At 42.5% G+C, this 16,622-nt stretch overlaps 1 protein-coding gene across 4 annotated transcripts in view; it reads left to right on the top strand.

The window, feature by feature from the left end:
* The first annotated feature begins 4,618 nt into the window (after positions 1–4,618).
* Positions 4,619–16,622, top strand: part of MTNR1A (melatonin receptor 1A) — a 103,451-nt gene continuing 91,447 nt past the window's right edge. Inside the window, exons 1-3 of one of the 4 annotated variants that reach the window (XM_045017286.1) lie at positions 7,091–7,448; positions 11,362–11,419; positions 12,686–12,882. The gene's annotated coding sequence lies outside the window, so the exon portion shown is untranslated. Of the gene's footprint in view, positions 4,669–7,090; positions 7,449–9,950; positions 10,486–11,361; positions 11,420–12,685; positions 12,883–16,622 lie in introns of those variants that run through there. The other 3 variants (XM_045017285.1, XM_045017287.1, XM_045017284.1) reach the window with 3 other exon arrangements.

Here is a 16,622-nt window from a genome sequence, read left to right as displayed (position 1 = left end):
TGCAAAATGAAATGTGGAATTTCCTATCAGCATCTCTGAAAGTAGGGCCTTAAGGGCTCAATCTTGCAAGGTGCTAACACCTGTGAGAATTGCTGAAGGCACTCAATCTCACAGGATGTGTTCGGTGCCTTGCGGGAAGGAGGATTTATCAATGCACACTATGCTTTTCATAAAAGCAGCCACAGAATCACTTCTTTGCTATACAAAAGGCAGACCAGCCCCCTAACCAGGGCCGGCGGAACCCATTAGGCGACCTAGGCGGTTGCCTAGGGTGCTAACATTTGGGGGGCGGCGACCGTGGCGGCCGGATCTTCGGCCACCCCAATCGTTGTTGGTATTTTGGGAGCGGGACCTTCTGATGCTTAGGGCAGCAGAAAAGCTGGTGGTGCTCCTGCCCCTAACTACTACTGTATAGTATTATAGACAGACGCCTAATTCCTCTTTATGGGCCCAATCCTGCAAGCCTTACTTGCATTTAACTTGGTACTGCATAACATGGTGGTCAAAAAATTAGAACAAAATAAAATTAACCTGGCACACATTTAATGGATTAAAAACTGGCTAACTGAGAGGTCTCAATATGTAACTGTAAACAGGGACTCATCATTGAGAGAGTGTTTCCAGTATGGTTCCACAGGGATCAGTTCTTGGCTCTATGCTGTTTAACATTATTTTATCAATGAGTTTGAAGAAGACATTAAATCATCACTGATAGAGTTTGCAGAAGACAAACAAGACAAGTTTGCAGTGGCAAATAATGAAGAGGACAGGTCATTGATTCAGAGCAAACTAGATCGCTTAGTAAACTGGGTGCAAGCAAAGAATGTTTTAATATGGCTAAATGTATACATCTAGGAACAAAGCAAGTAGGCCCAACTTACGGGACTCTATCCTGGGAAGCAGTATCCTGAAAATAATTTGGGGCTTGTGGTGGATAATCAATTGAACATGAGCTCCTAGTGTGACGTTGAGGCTAAAAGAGCTAATGCCCTCCTGGGATGCCTAAACAAGGGAATCTTGAGTAAGAATAGAGCCAGGGGTGGCTCCAGGCACCAGCACACCAAGCACGTGCCTGGGGTGGCAAGCCACAGGGGGCGGCCTGCTAGTCACCGTGAGGGCGGCAGTCAGGCTGCCTTTGGCATCATGCCTGCGGGAGGTCCGCCAGTCCCGCGGTTTTGGCGGCAATTCGGCAGCGGGTACATCAAAGGCGCGGGACCGACGGACCTCCCGCAGGCATGCCACCGAATCTGCGTTAGCAGTGGACCTCCCGCAGGCGCGCCGCCAAAAGCCGCCTGACTGCCATGCTTGGGGTGGCAAAATACATAGAGCCACCCCTGAATAGAGTGGATATTTTACCTCTGTATTTGGCTTTGGTGTGACTGCTTCAGGAATAGTGTCCAGTTCTGGTGCCCACAATTCAAGAAGGATGTTGATGAATTGGAGAGGGGTCAGAGAAGAGCCAGATGAATGATTAAAGGATTAGAAAACATTCCTTAAGTGGTAGACTCAAAGAGTTCACTTCATTTAGCTTAACAAAGAAAAGGTTAAGGGGGTGACTTGATTACAGCCTATAAGTATCTATAGGGGGATTGAATATTTTTTAATGAGCTCTTCAGTCTAGAAGAGAAAAGTATAATGATCCGATGGCTGGAAGCTGAAGCTTGACTAATTCAGTCTGGAAATTAATAATTTTTTTACAGAGTAATTACTACTGGAACAATTTATGAAGTGTGGATTCTTCATCACTGACAATTTTTAAATCAAAATTGATGTTTTTCCTAAAAGATATGTCCTAGGAAATATTCTGCAGAAGTTCTTTGGGCTGTGTTATATAGGAGGTCAGACTAGATGATCACAATGGTCCCTTCTGGCCTTGGAATCTATGAATCTACTCACAAGTTACCCTCATCGCATATGTAGTCTTGCTGTACTGAGAGGAATTAGTCACATGACTGATCCTTAATCAAATAGATCTATTCATGTCAACAGAGCTAGTGATGTAAGGTTGGGAGAATCAGGCCCTATAGTAGTACTTGCAGTGCATCAGAATCAAGCCCTGTGTGTCAACCTGCAATGAAAACATGGACTCACTCCTTCAACCCTTAGCCATATGAATAGTCATGAACATGCATGTGCAGGATTGGGCCATTTAGTTACTCAAATGCAGACATATCAGCCCTCACCCCAAGAACACCTATTCAAATGCCCGTTTGGATTTTTGATTAAATACAGTACACGTTCTCAAATTTTTAGAGAGACTCAATTAAGAGAAACAGATGTTCTATGTGAGTAACTCTTTGCCATCAAATACCTCACATGTACAGTACTTTTGTTATGTATTTCCTAATAATTAATATTATTTTGGTCTGACTAAACCAGACTCAAATAGACAAAAAATAACAAAAAGAAATCCAGTGTTAATTGAAATAAGACATTTTACCTCTCCCATAGCTTATGCCTTGCCCATTATATCCAAAAACATTCCTCCAGTTCAGCTCCCACAATCAGTAGTTGTCCAAGATTAAGAATTCTTGGGTACAGCAGGAATGAGAGAGTGTTCAGAGGACTGAATTGTTATGTTGACTATGCACCAGCACGTAGGAATAAGCAGAAGGGATCACAACTCGAGGTACTCAAAGTAAGGTTGAAGGATTGTGTGTCTGGCAGGTATCCCTGAGGTACATCACCTGCCAGGGTTACTTGGGCAGCTTCATTGACCTACTTTTCACTTACAAACAAGTCAAATCAGTGATATTTATGACATTGTGTTATTTAATGCATTAAAACAAAATTGCCAAAGGCTTGGTTCTGACCTCACACCTAGTAAATGCATTGATCGCAGTGTAGTTTTCCCTGATTTACACAAATATAAGTGGAAGAATCAGGCTACAAGTAAAAATCTCAAATCTGATTTTCTCAATTACCCACTTTCACCAACCATTTTGTCACTTGTTACTCATTTCAAGTATGTCTGTACTTCATTAGGTCACATTTTGAAAATCACAAATCCAAAATGCACAACTGATTTAGGGGTGCTAAAACAGACAGTTTGAGTTTTTCAAGGCACTAACTAGAGAGGTTATAAAAGGAAGAGCAATGCACATGATGTGGTTTGTTTGGCAAGCAGCAATCATGGTATCACATGCACTGTCCATGATACTGCCTGCCTTATGTTTTCCAATTCTTGTGAATTAGAGAGTTTTTATTTTATTTTATTCCTGACATTTCATATATTGCTTATCAGGTGGCATCTAAATGATTTGTCTGTCTACAACCCTCCAAGGGTAGCAGTAACAACTTCTGAAGGGTGAGATGTCCTTCTCAAAAACTGCCACCTCACAACAACGGGGATGAAAACAAGTGTGAATAGCAATTTCTGAGATGAGCCAGAGAAACCTCCAAAATGGCTTCCAGTGAGATCAAAGGGGGTTCTGGGGCGGTAACTGTGGAAGATTAGAATTTGCAGAGATTTTCCAATGCAAATGCTTGAATATATATGTTCAAAGCCCACTCTGAAGCGAAGTCAAATCTAACAGTAAGTCCCATCCTGCTCTCTTTGGAAGGCAAGGAAGTCAGCACTCCTGTAAGGATCTGCAGCTTCTGGCATATAAAGCTGCCCTTCTGAAGATACCTACTGCAGCAGAGCGTGCAGGCATCTGCCATTTCAACAGCTCTTCAGTCTACCACTTTAATCTTTTCAGTGGTGTTTACTGGCCAAGAAGCTCAGAACCTTAAGTGCTGAAGAATAGTAAGACAAGTTCTCTTTTTGGATGTTGTCCTCTGAGCAATTCTCTCATCAACTATTAGATTTAATACTGCACTTGCATTTGGTTAGCAGGAGTAGAATGCTCCCTTCACTTTTTCAGTGCAAAGTATGTGCAAGCATTTGGCCAGGCCTAAAGTGCTATCACCTGTGTTGAATCTAGAAAACTCTTTCAGTGCTCAGTGTCTGGGATCCACTTTTTTTCTTTAGTTAAATACCAGGTCAGTCCTAACCTCAGTCTAACATCCAGTGCAGACTTAACTCAGGCTCAACTGCCAGTTTTTTCCCCTTAATATGTTCTGCGTTCATACATCCACATGCCTCCATGTTCCATCAGTGCTACATTCTGATGTAGCCACTGCTGCCTTTGCTATGGGGCAGACCCCAAAGCAGCTACAGTAAAGAAGTGCAACTAAGGGCAATCACAACACAAACATGATGGTCCTCCAATCCCTTCCTATAAGCCCTCTGACCAGAAATGGACTAGGTTTACTGGGCTCTCCTCACCCCTGCCCCCTCCCACCATGCATGACAGAGCTAGGGTGGATGGGCAGGGATATTTGCAGGGTTTGGAAACTAAGGGGCCTATCCTAGTGTCTGGAAACTAAGGGGTAGTGAAGCCACCCTACTGGCACCCTGCAGGCCATGTATAGTTTGGGCAGCAGCCAACAGAGTGGAGGTATCAGCTACAGGCAGAATGTTACTGATCAGACAGCTTTGATCTAACTTGCAGAGGAAATGCAGGGCCAAAGGCCAGTGAGAATGCAGCCCTTGCATGGAGAAGGTGTATGGTGTGGCGAGTGCCCCAGCAGGTAGCAGTTTCAGTCTCCAGTGTGGCAGGTTTAAAGAGGAGTGGTGCTTCACACAGATGACGCAGAGAAAGCCTACCCAAATCCCAAAAAGAGGTAAGACAACTGCCTTCCTTTACCGGGGAAACCAAGGCATAGTTAAGTGGTGCAATGGAAGACCCCAGCCAAAAGGAGGGAAGCCGAGGCAGATACAGACTACTGCATAAGATGTGATATCTATTGCTTCACATTCTGGGTCGTGCCCTCAGGGTGGGTATTTTGCACTTGGCAATCAGCTACTTCCTCAGTCATAGCCAGACTCAATGTACTAAGGACAAATTAAGAGATGGAGGATTTAGTGGGGGTTGGACAGTCCCTTCATCAGTGCAACAGGATACTTGAAACCGATGATTAGATGCCAAGAGTCAGACTTAAAACTTGAATGGAATGCAGTGGGAGGCACCAGGTCTGGTACAAAACAAACAAATGAAAGATGCCTTTAAGTAAGGCCAGCAGGATTTTAGCCTTAAACACAATCCACCACAGAATTGTCTCTAGGGCTTGCTCCTCTCTGGTGTTGAGCACCCTCAGCTCATAGGAACTTCAATGGGAGACAAGGGTTCCCTGGCTGGGATTGAGCTCTAACAGCTTTTGCAGCTCTGGTGTAAATGAGCCCAATCTTCCTCCAATGGAAGTCAGTGGGAGTTTTGCTATCAGACTTCAGTGTAAGCAGGATAAGGCACCTGTAGCTTTACTGTTGAGGTTTTTAATGTGAATATCTGCCAACATTATCATCAAAACATTTTGAAAAACAACTCTGGCAGGGAGTGAATTTTCTGCTATTGGATTCTATTTTTATTTTAATTTCTTCATAAATGACAGGTCAAAATCTGGCAAACAAAAGCTACCTACATTTCTTAAACTTTGCTTATTTTAATGTTACTTAGTTTCCTAGTAAAATGTATGACTTTTTTGTGACTTAACTAGTTTATGGATCCATACTTATGTTGTTACTGCTCATCATTATGGTTTTAATTATTTGTCACCCAGGACTTCAAAATGTGCAAATTGCATTATAATAAAATCATAATCAGTAGAACATTTTATGCAATTTGAAAACAGTTTCCCAAATTACACAAATTGAACTAATGAGAGTTTTCATTCTTCCCAGTGTAACTTTCTTCTTTGTGCAGAAGACATTAGGCTTCCATCATCCCTTTCCCTACTAGATTTCAAGTCCACGAGACAGCTCCCTGTTGAAGGTTTCAAGCATAATTTAAGCGGCTGGAGATCGTTCATGGCTGTTTGAATAGTGCAAATACTTTATCTGGGTTACATCCACTACTGTGGCATTTAGCAAAACACAACGTGAATTACCATTTGAAATCACAGCTGGCAGGTCCCGAATAGAAGTGTGATTTCTAGGACGTTTTGTGCAGATCAGTTTTCTCGGGTTACATCTTTTAGTCTCATGCGACATACCATCACATAAACGAGGTATTTCAATACAGCGATTGACATTCAGCAGAAAACACTTTCTGGGGGATGAGAAGTTCCTATTATAGAATCCAGTGTAACTACGCACGAGAAATAACACGTTCACTATAATCAGATCCTTGCTATCTTTTTAGCAACGGCACCTCACTTTGTGTCTCATGCTTTTGGGGAGCGGCGAAAGCGGACTGTGTGTCAGATTCGTACATTTGCACATGCATCCCCCCCCCCCGAATCACGTTTTGGGAAGGAGATGAGGCTGCATTGCAAAGGAAGAAATGTCTCCACTGTGTATTTTCATGCAAAGACGAGACAGTCGGTCGGTGCCATCTCTCGCTCTGTCTCGCTTTCAGGGAAGCAATTGCACGTGCTGCTCTGGGGATTCGGGTCCTGAGGTTCCCCTCCTCCCTTCCCCCCCCCCCCCGGCAGCTTCGCAAAGAGCTTTTTATAGCACACACAGCAGATCCAAGCTTGGGACTTTCATATTCTCCTCAGTCACTTTAGTGACTGAGTCCGCCTGTCCGTCAGTAAAGGACAAATTTAGTACGAGTGCAATTAACAAGAGATATTAACCCAACCGGTCAAAAATAAGTAAATAAAAAAGCAGCCCCAAATACTGGGACACAGAGCTCGAAGGGCACCGATCTCGGCTTACAGCAGCAGCGGAGGAGGGACGGGTGCCTACGCTTGCACCACACGCGGTGTTGTCCAGAGGAATGAATGAATGAACGAACGAACGCGTGAATGGGGAGAGCCGGGAAAAGAATGAATGGGGCCCCGCTGCGCAGCCACACGCCGCCCGCTCGCAATGAATGAACCGCTCGCCCGCCGCTGCGCCTCAGCGCCGCACCGGGGCGCTGTTGCCCCGCCGTGGCGGAGGCGGCGGCTGGAATCCCCCGGCCGCGCACGTGTCCGGGGCTGAGGAGGCCGAGCGCCGCCGACGCTAGATGTCACCTGGAGGCAGCGGTGGCGGGTGGGGGAGGGGGCGAGGGGAGGCTATAAAAGTAACTCTCCGCGGCACGTGCACACTTCAGGGAAACTTCGGAGCCCGGCCGCGGCCGCGAAAGGCGCTGGGGCAGCCTGCGCCGCGCCGGACACCCTCCGCCTGAGCCGGGCGGGCGGATCCCCGAGGGCTGCCGGCGAGCCCGCTCCTTGTTCCCCCTCCCGCCCCAACGTGGCCCCGGGATGTTGGGCTAGTGAGGCTGGGGCGAGGAGGAGCAGCATGAGAGGCAATGGGAGCGGGCTGAACGCCTCCCACCCGCCCGCGGAGCTCAGCCTGGACCGGCCCGCCTGGGTGGCTTCCACTTTGGCCGCCATCCTCATCTTCACCATCGTGGTGGACGTCCTGGGCAACCTGCTGGTGATCCTCTCCGTGTACAGGAACAAGAAGCTGCGGAACGCTGGTAAGGGCGGGGGGGGGGATGGAAGTGCACGGCGGAGGGCAGAGGAGGGGGCCGTGCCAGCCCCAGCGCCTTCCTCCCTCACCCCAGCCTCCCTGCTTCAGTGAGGCGGTGGGCGCTGCTAGCCAACAGCTGTCGCTCGCGCCAACCGGCTGGGCACGGAAAGTTGGGACCCCGGGAGGGCTGGTCCTCATTGCCTTGGCGCTGAGGCGTCTGTAGCAAACGCGGTGCCTTGGAACCCGAGCCTCCGGCCAGCCCCCTTCTGCAGAGCTATTTTTAACCGGCCACAACTGGAGGTTTTCTAGCTGTTGTATCCTGCTCGTTTGTAGATAAAACTGGGGAATGGGGCTTTAAAATTCACTGCGAGACCGCGGATACAGTATGTGACAGATGCCCAAAGCCGCGTGTTTCACGGCAAATCAGAGCTCAAGCTCTCTGATGTGTATTTTTAGCAACTGCAACCAAACCGTGGTGCTATTTAAAGCTTTCGTTCAGTAAAAGTGTGAGCCGGTATAAAAACAAACAAACAAGCTGTGTTTTGCAATGGAATGAAACACGGAGGGAGGGAGGGTGCCATAGCATGTAAGTAGTAGGTGAACCTTCCAGATGTCACGCTACTGATCTCTAAGTTTAATATTATTTAATACATCTCTCTGCATAAAATAACAGGGTTGTGACATCAGACAAAGTCAAAAGGTTCAGTTATGGCTGATGCATAATTCAGAATAAACGAAGGCACAATGTTGATGAGCATCTCTCTTTGTTCGCCAGCTACTTGCTGTTTACTTCTTTTAAAGACTGAAACCATCTGACAGAAAAGCAGATTTAGGCACGCCTCAGAAAAGTGGATTTTTGACAGGCTAGGATCTGTGAGGGGCTATTGAGTAAATCCCTCTTAGTTTACTGATTATTGGTCCGACAGACCGGAACTTCTCCTTCAGAAGCGTTCTGCTTTATCACGTCAGACCAGCTGCTGCGCACGTGTACCAAATCGGTGCACTCTAAACCCTTTTGAACCTTTCATGGGGGGAGAGGCAATCTATGCAGGGAGCTGCGGTGCTAAACAAAACAGGACTGTGTGTTGCTATTTTTTTCCACCCCCTAAACTATTGTAAAGGATTGGATCCTATTATTGATGAATGGCCTGCAGAATTTCAGTGTTAACTCCACAGAAGTCAGCTGAGTTAGACTGACTTGACACTGGTGTGAGAGAGGAAGCTTGGGTTTGAATCTAGACAACAGCTATGTAACTGTTCTCTGTTTGCATTATAAATCTAACTGATATGGCATAAAAGGTTTCATGGTCACTTTCTAAGTAAGGTAATTAAAATAATGTCAATAAGCATGATTAAAATGAAGGCAAACTGGTTTTCTTCTGTAGTTATCACTGATCTAAAATGTAGATACTGGAGCTTTCTGTCATTTACCTTGATGTAAATAAAGAGTACTTCCATCAAAACCAAAAGTGGTGTGAGCACAGAATCAGATTCTAGAATTCCAAGTCAAGCTGAACTTTGTTTTGCCATTTTTTCTCATGTAGACCTTTCTTTTTATCCTAGGGATTTTTTGTTGAAGTAGGTGTATATTTGTAATGGGTCTGTGGGTGAGAGTTAATGGATTTAGATAAACCCCAGTGTTAATTCACATGCCTCAGTTCTTCTCTTGGGAATCTGAAGTCTAGAGATCCATAGTAACAGAACCACACAAAATATAGCGATGTGTACCTAAGAGTAGAATTGAATCCTTAGACTCTTATATCTCTATTTGTTCTGCTTTTGCTCTCAGCACATCCCACTCACATTTTCACAAGTGCTCACTTGTCACATTTCTCACTCTATGCCTTTTTCCTTCTCAGTGGCTATTGAGAACTGCAGCAAATTATAACATAGAGCCAAGGCCAGAGAATGTTCTTTGGATATTGAATTGTATTAGGCTAGGTTGTGGGACAGATACTGCTGTAATTTAACTAAAAAACTGGCTTAATAGCAGGAAATAATTCATATTATGTTTCAGGATAGAATCTAAGAGTAAAACAAAGTAGTTTCCTAGGAGATAGATTAAAACTTCTGTCCTGTAAGAAAAACTTTGAATACTTTGAAAGAAAATGTATGGACTTCAGGATCTTGGAAAACATAGAAAATGGTTAAACAAACATCTTATAATCCTCATACAACTAATTTGAAACTTTTCAGACCCCACCCAGCGAAAATTTAAGCAGTGCATAACTTCAAAGATGTGTGTAGCCCCATTGAACATTACACTGAATTCAGTGGGACCACTCATGAGTAAAGTTATGAATGTGTGTAGGTATTTTTAGGATCCAGGCCTTATATTATTTTGAGCAGGGGAAGGAGGATTTTCTTTAATTTTTTGCTGTTAAATCAGGATATTTAGGAACAGGCTAAATTTTAAATGTCAGACATCTTATTTGTAATTTGTTAATTACAAAGAAAGTTGCAACTATTTGCAGAGCCATAATGAGAAAGAAACTTCTGATTTTTGCAGCATCACATATTAATAAGACATTTGCTGACACATTCATTGAGGAAAAAAAGGACACAGGTGAAAATTCCACCTCAGGGAGGAGCAGAAGATGCCTCCTGAAGAATATGTATTTCAATGAAGATTTCTCTTCTTTCTCTGAAAAGAGGACAAACTGAACTATGGAATATTCAACATTGTACCACAACAGGTGGATGTGGTGGGGGAAAATGTCTTGCGTCTCCATCTCTCTATTCTACACACACTCACTCACTTTTTTGGGAAGATAACTACAAAGTCAATCCCGGGACTTCTTTTATTGCTAACATATGCCCTGGGGAATAGTAGGAAAACCTAGAAAAACCTTCACAAGAAGTGGTATCACCTGCCTGCCAGTCAGAAGGTTAGTGAGGTACTGTGATCAAAGCAAAGGAGTCAGTATCTCAAAGAAGCTTTGTCTCGGCAAGCGAGGAGTGTCTGATACACCAGACTCCTTCATAGTCACAGACGTGGCTTCAGTAGATGCTCTTCTAGACACAGAAGCCGATTGATGCAACTGGTAGGATCCTCTTTTATTTAATGTACTTGACTGTAATGGGTTTCATTGTTCTGACTTATTGTTATGGTGATTTTTATGATCCAACATACTACTAGGCCAAGTTCAGTCTCGGTGCAAGCAGCTGTGACCCAGGTCTCATTGGCTTACATCAGGGCTCAATTTGGCTCCTGATGTCTTTTAACTTTGACATAGATTTAATGGGAAACATTCAAGGCATAAGGAATCTGATGTTTTAAGTCTTGACCTGATGTCCAGATAGGTAAAACTTTAGTAAACTATTCATGTGCTTTCTTATTTTTTTTATAAATAGGTTCAGTATAAATCATGGAATGTGTTTCATGATTCTTTGTTAATGCTTATAAATTCTTATAATTCTTATCAGCTTATGCTGATAAATTCTTTTATTAAAAGTCCTGAATTGAAAAATTATAGACACAGATTTTTGCTCAGTTGCTCTGCTCAGTGTTGCAAAGTCTAAAGTGACTTGGGCTCTTAAGTGCCTAAGACCCAGATTCTCAAAGGTATTTAACTTCTGAAATCAGGGAGAGTTAGGCGCCTAAATAGCTTTTGAGGCTCTGGGCCTAAATCACTTGTGAATATAAGACTTTGACTCCTGAGTCACTTAGGCCTTTCAGTGCTGAGTAGAGCAATGCCTAAATAGTTTAAGAATCTGGGCCCAAGTGACTAGCCTCAGGGAAGGTAAGTGGGGAAATACAGATAGCCATAACGTTATGCGATGTGAAAACTAAAAAAGCGAAATATTAGAGCACCTCAGTGAATTTAGAAAGCAGGTAACTTAAAGAAGTTTATCAAATGTTATAAGTAAGAATTCATATGATTGACTGTCCTTATGCCTTCCTTGTTCTCCTTGTCAAGAAAACAATGCATCAAGAACAAGGCAATGAAGCAGTTGCAAAAAATAGCTTATCACGTGGTAAGTTAAAAGTGATTTGTCCCCTATTAGGACCTCATTCTGCACTCTTTGCATATGCACAAAACAACCATTGTAATCACTGGGAGCTTTGCATACACAAGGATTGGAGGTTTGGGACCTTATTAGTTAATAAAGGGAGCTGCTTTCAGTCTTATCCCTCTTGAGCTTCTTCCTCTTCCCCTTCCAAACTGTATTCTTTGGGCCAACGTCATTGGTTTTAGCGTGGCTACTTGGCAGAGCCAGCATAAAGGAGTCATAAAGTGGTCTGAAGAGCCACCCACTGAATTCCTGGGGAGCCTCCACTCCTCACCCTCTTCCACAGGCCAGAAGTGGTGACCAGGCCTTTCCTACCCCGGGCCTATTTCTTGTTGTTGGAATTACTCATCCTGGCCATTGATGGCTGTGCACTCTGCTTCTGCTCAGGGATGAATTTGGTCTTTTATTCACGTTTGTTCAGTTTCCCAAATCAGTAGCTGAATCTATTACCAGCATGTCTATTACCAACAAACACTATTGTCACTAGCTAAGAGTGCAGAAAAGAGGTTCTGATATTGATACAGCTCCAAAGCTGTATCAGCAAGGTAACAGGATTATTCACATGCTTAAGCTTCAGCGTGTGCATAACAACCTTCCTGAATCAAGACTCAAGACAGAAGCAAAGAAGGGAGAAGGCAATTTTTATATTCTGAATTCATTTCTTTGCTAAATTGGGTTCAGGGAGCATAGTTTGTAAAGACAGGACCAAGAATATCAGGAGAGCAGTGCATGAGGTTGAGAGCAGCCCCAAATTAAATTTGTATGTTCATTGGGGACATCCAGGAAAAAATGAAGGAAGATAGGTACTTATGTGAAATGTCTTTTTTAAAAGTCCCTTTAAATAAAAAATAACCTGAAGTATTTTTATTAATACTGTTTGTATTTTTAGAATCAGGGGCACAGTCAGTTGGAATCCTGCATGTGGAGGGCTTACAGAACTGAGCCCTTTAAAAAAATTAAATATGTTGCATAGCAGCATATTAATCTGGTTGGTGAAGAGACTTCTTAGTTTCAATATTTACATTTATTGGAAATATTATACATGGGGGGTTTCAGATGATCAGATTGCAGCTTTCATTCAGCCTTTTCATTATGGTAATTGTTCTTGATGATCTGTTTTTTTTTAATGTCAAGACCTTCTTTAACAGAATATTTGTCATTATCTGCTTACAAAAAGAAACTAAACTTCTTCTGTTGTGAAACATAAAGGAATTATTGTCTTTATTACAGATTTCCCTGGATGACTTTTGCATACCCAGGGAGAAAATGGGTAGCCCAAGAAATGTTTGGATCATCGGAGAGAGAGAACAGCTGTAGAAGACCAAATAATAACACGAAAAATAAGGGTCAGAAGAAAATTGACTGACATATTGATGGCAATGAACATTTGGTATTTCAGACTTGAGTTACTTCAGGTAGCAAAAATGGTAAGCCAATTGGGGGTGGAGGGGGAAATGTCTAGCTGAGTTGTTGAACTTGTCCACCTGATGGACAAAATTACAAAGCAAGATGTACAGTTTTGAACAAAACAATTCCTTTAGAGTGGTTAATAATTTGTTCAAGTTTAGGGTTCACTTCAGAAACTTGTTGAAGTGAGACCTCATCTTTTCAGTAACTAAAAATTAGGGGTAAGCATTTAAAAAAAAAAAGCGCATGTGGTTTTTTCTTTTTGTTTTTTTTGTAGTTTCTGTCAAATGATAGTCTTTCCTTACTCTTCCCGTCAGTTTTTAATTTTCTGAACTGGCTTACATTTTTGGTGGCAATGCTTCGGGTCTCTTGCTGTCATGAAACACTGTTTCTGGTTGGCAACACTTTGTCTCTTCTAGATTTTAGTTCACCCCTTTTCTGTTTTTTTCTTTGGTTTTTTCCCCTCTTCTTCGCCTGTTGTCTCTAGTCTCTTTTCACTTCCTCTCTTCCTCCCCTGCCCCCCAGTACTTACTGTTCTTTTACTCTTATCTCTTTGCTGTTTTTTCTCCACCGCTACATATGTTTCTAGATACTAACAATAATTCTAGTTTCTAATGATAGAAATACTACCAGCAATAGATATCCGATACCAGTAGCACTACTAACAAACCCCTCTTAGACATTGTGGCTTGCTTTCATAGGGGAATAAAAAGTCTGCAATGTCAGACCAGGATTGCGCATCCAGAGTGCAATTTTGCAGTCTGAAAAAACACCTTGCACTCTTTCTGTTGGCAATCTTTTTTTTCTTATGCACTTGCTTCAAAACTGCCTCAAATATCACATTAACGTTCCACTTTTGAGTAATGTGTGCCAACATCTCCTCCAGGAGAACGTGATTAGTAAAGGAGTTCTTTTTTGGAATGAATCAAAAATTTGTAGTGTTAATAGCTTTTAAAAATTATTTTATGGGTCTTTTGTAAACAAATAAACATGTATTTTAATATGTATGTAAATAATTCTTGAGCCTTTATTATATAAATACTACCAAGAGAGAAGTACCCTTCCAGCAGGTAGCCCTTCCAAAGTCCACCAGCACTGGGGGCAATGATTGAGCTGAATAGGGTTGTAAAGGTGTGTATCTTTCATGCTGAAATGAGTCTCACCATTCTTTTGACCTATGTCATTTAAAGGATGGAAAATACAATGAAATAAACGAAATAAGAATCCTATGGTATGCCAGAGAACAGATTTGTCAACTCTGTGGGTATGCTGCAACCCCATCTTCCTCTCCAATGTTAGGCTTTTGAGGAGGGTGTTTATGATTTGTAACTTATGGGTTGGGTTACTTAGAGCACTGAATGGACACCTTTTGTAGTGCAGTAATAAATAATACAAAAGCTCCAAGTTCAGTATTTTTAAAAAAGTGCAAAGCCATGTCAATTTCCATTTAAAGGCAGTTTTGCACCAGAAATATCTTCAGCCAACTCACCCCAATAGCGAGAGGACCCAAACAAACAAAAATCATACCTGAATGTCACTGCTTCTGGTTCCACACTTTCAGACAGGATTAGCACCTGCTCAGGAATTCTATTCTTGATTCTTCTGTGCCTATTGCCTTGTCTGGCATACCTTGTAAAGCCACAGTTACAGAAATATGCTGATATGCATTACTTTGTTTGCATACTGCTACCTTCTTTTCCCTTCAGCCCCAAAGATTTCCCATCATCCTCCCTTTCTCTGTCTCCCTCCGCTTCCCCTCCTCAAGTTTCTTCTTCCCCAACACCTGTGGCTTGTTTTTCCCCATTGAGACTCTCCATAACATACTGAATATATAGACTTTTCCTAAGGCATGGTCCCTAACCTACACATGATTAGAGATGGGGCTTTAGTGATAGCTGTAGCACTGCATAGTGTGAAGTAATGTGATTAGATTAGGGATCATTCTCTAGACTCCTGGAGGACTCCTAGCAGTCTTTATAGTTTAGAGTCCTAGGATAGACCTAAAGGACTCAAACTGTAGAGATTGCAGTTTAGAGCACCTCTCCCTCATACCCCTGCTCTTCCAGCGAAAACAGGAGATAGAAGCATATGCTCACGGTTCCAGTAGGGAGTGTCCTAATGAGGTCAGGAAATTGACTTCTGGTTTGGTAGTTTCCACCAACATAAATAAAAGTGAGATTAAAATGCTGTCACTTTACAATAGGGGCTTTCCCCACACTTTGCATGTGTGTAACTAAGTGATTGTATAGGTTACATGACAGTGGAGAAATAGATCTTCCTCCTGTTGGTTTAGAAATTGAAGTCCGGGTACAAAATTTGAAGAATATGCGCCATCATTTTCTCCTCTAATGACAAAAAGGAAATCCAAAAAGTAATTATATTTCAAATGTACTTTTTATAGTTTATTGGCTTATCAAAGTTTTTTTTAATAACATACTTTTATCATTTCTGTAAAGCCAATGAGTTTTAAACAGTGAAGAACATTTGGAGCAACTCAGAATTGAAAAGTTTATTTTGACATAAAATTATGCTACATAGATATTTTATAGAGATTATGTATGTACTATGCATTAAATGTATAACCTCCATTTTTCAATCATTAAAGATGACATTCCTTGCAAAGGTAGAAAACAGGATACAAACTATTCTTTCCTTTGACTCGTGTCACCACATTTACTCATAAGACTCTCACTGATATTAATGAATTAAGTTAGCTAAATCCCCTTATGTTGCTTTGGCAATTCAATGTATGTGGTTGACTGTCCTCTTCCCCTTTCAAGGATGGATTTTGGCTTCACTTCACTTAACTGGCCTATATGACCATCAGATTTATGGGAATGGTGCCTCACGGCGGCTGAATGGCAAACAAATCCGGGACTCCTGTAAAGCTATTCAATTGGGCCGCCTTCTGCAAGGCCCAAGATTCATGTGTATACTTCTCTCTGGACCCTACATCTTCACCCTACTTCTAATAACTCTGCCATCAAAACAGGGGGAAGGTTTGTGATCTATAGGGTGAGGTCCAATTGGGAATTTGATCAAAACGAATGTGGTTTTCCCCAGGGAACTCAATTTTTGTCCACAGAGCTTTCATTGTGAAACAGCCTGTACTCTATACCATGGGCTCTGGAATGTGAATGGTAAACTGTGCATTGTCACCTTAGCCTGTCACTGTTGGGATGGAGCCCTCAGCAGCTGCAAGTTTAGCAGTATTTTCTGAGCAGGACTTCCTGGGTTAGGACTTTCCAAGTAAATAAATCCTCCCCGTGTCCTAACACAGGAATCAGTTCTTATCTTGCTGACTGATATTCCAAGTGACTAATCAAAAACATAGCTTTTGTTAGTAGGCCATGTCAACTAAGCCTGAATAGGAGTACAGTACTAATGTACAATCTTGGATTAATCAGCCACAGAAGACATTTAGGGCCTGAACACTCATAACCCCATTTGAAGTACATGGGAACTGTGGTCACTTGTTGCCTTTGGAAAAATAGGTAAAAAATCCCATGCAGGCCTTTCCTTGTCTGACCACTCAGGAACTGTTGGCCAAGCAGATGGAGGGGTAAGTGCCATATACAGTCTTGAGGATTTCCATGCAGTCTACGAAACCTAGTCTTTGTAAGGGAGGTGAAGGTGAAGGGGGTGTAGAGGAGAAATACTGGAAGTCCCAGAAGCAAACTGTTTATGTGAGTAGTAGGATATTTGCCACAGTAAATTTCAACAAAAGTGGGGGTTTTGTTTGTTTTTTCCATCAAAAATT

The sequence above is a fragment of the Mauremys mutica genome, chromosome 5 (assembly GCF_020497125.1).
Source record: "Mauremys mutica isolate MM-2020 ecotype Southern chromosome 5, ASM2049712v1, whole genome shotgun sequence".
NCBI lineage: Eukaryota > Metazoa > Chordata > Testudines > Geoemydidae > Mauremys > Mauremys mutica.
Note: the sequence above shows the minus strand (reverse complement) of the source record. Positions and strands in the feature narration are given on the sequence as shown.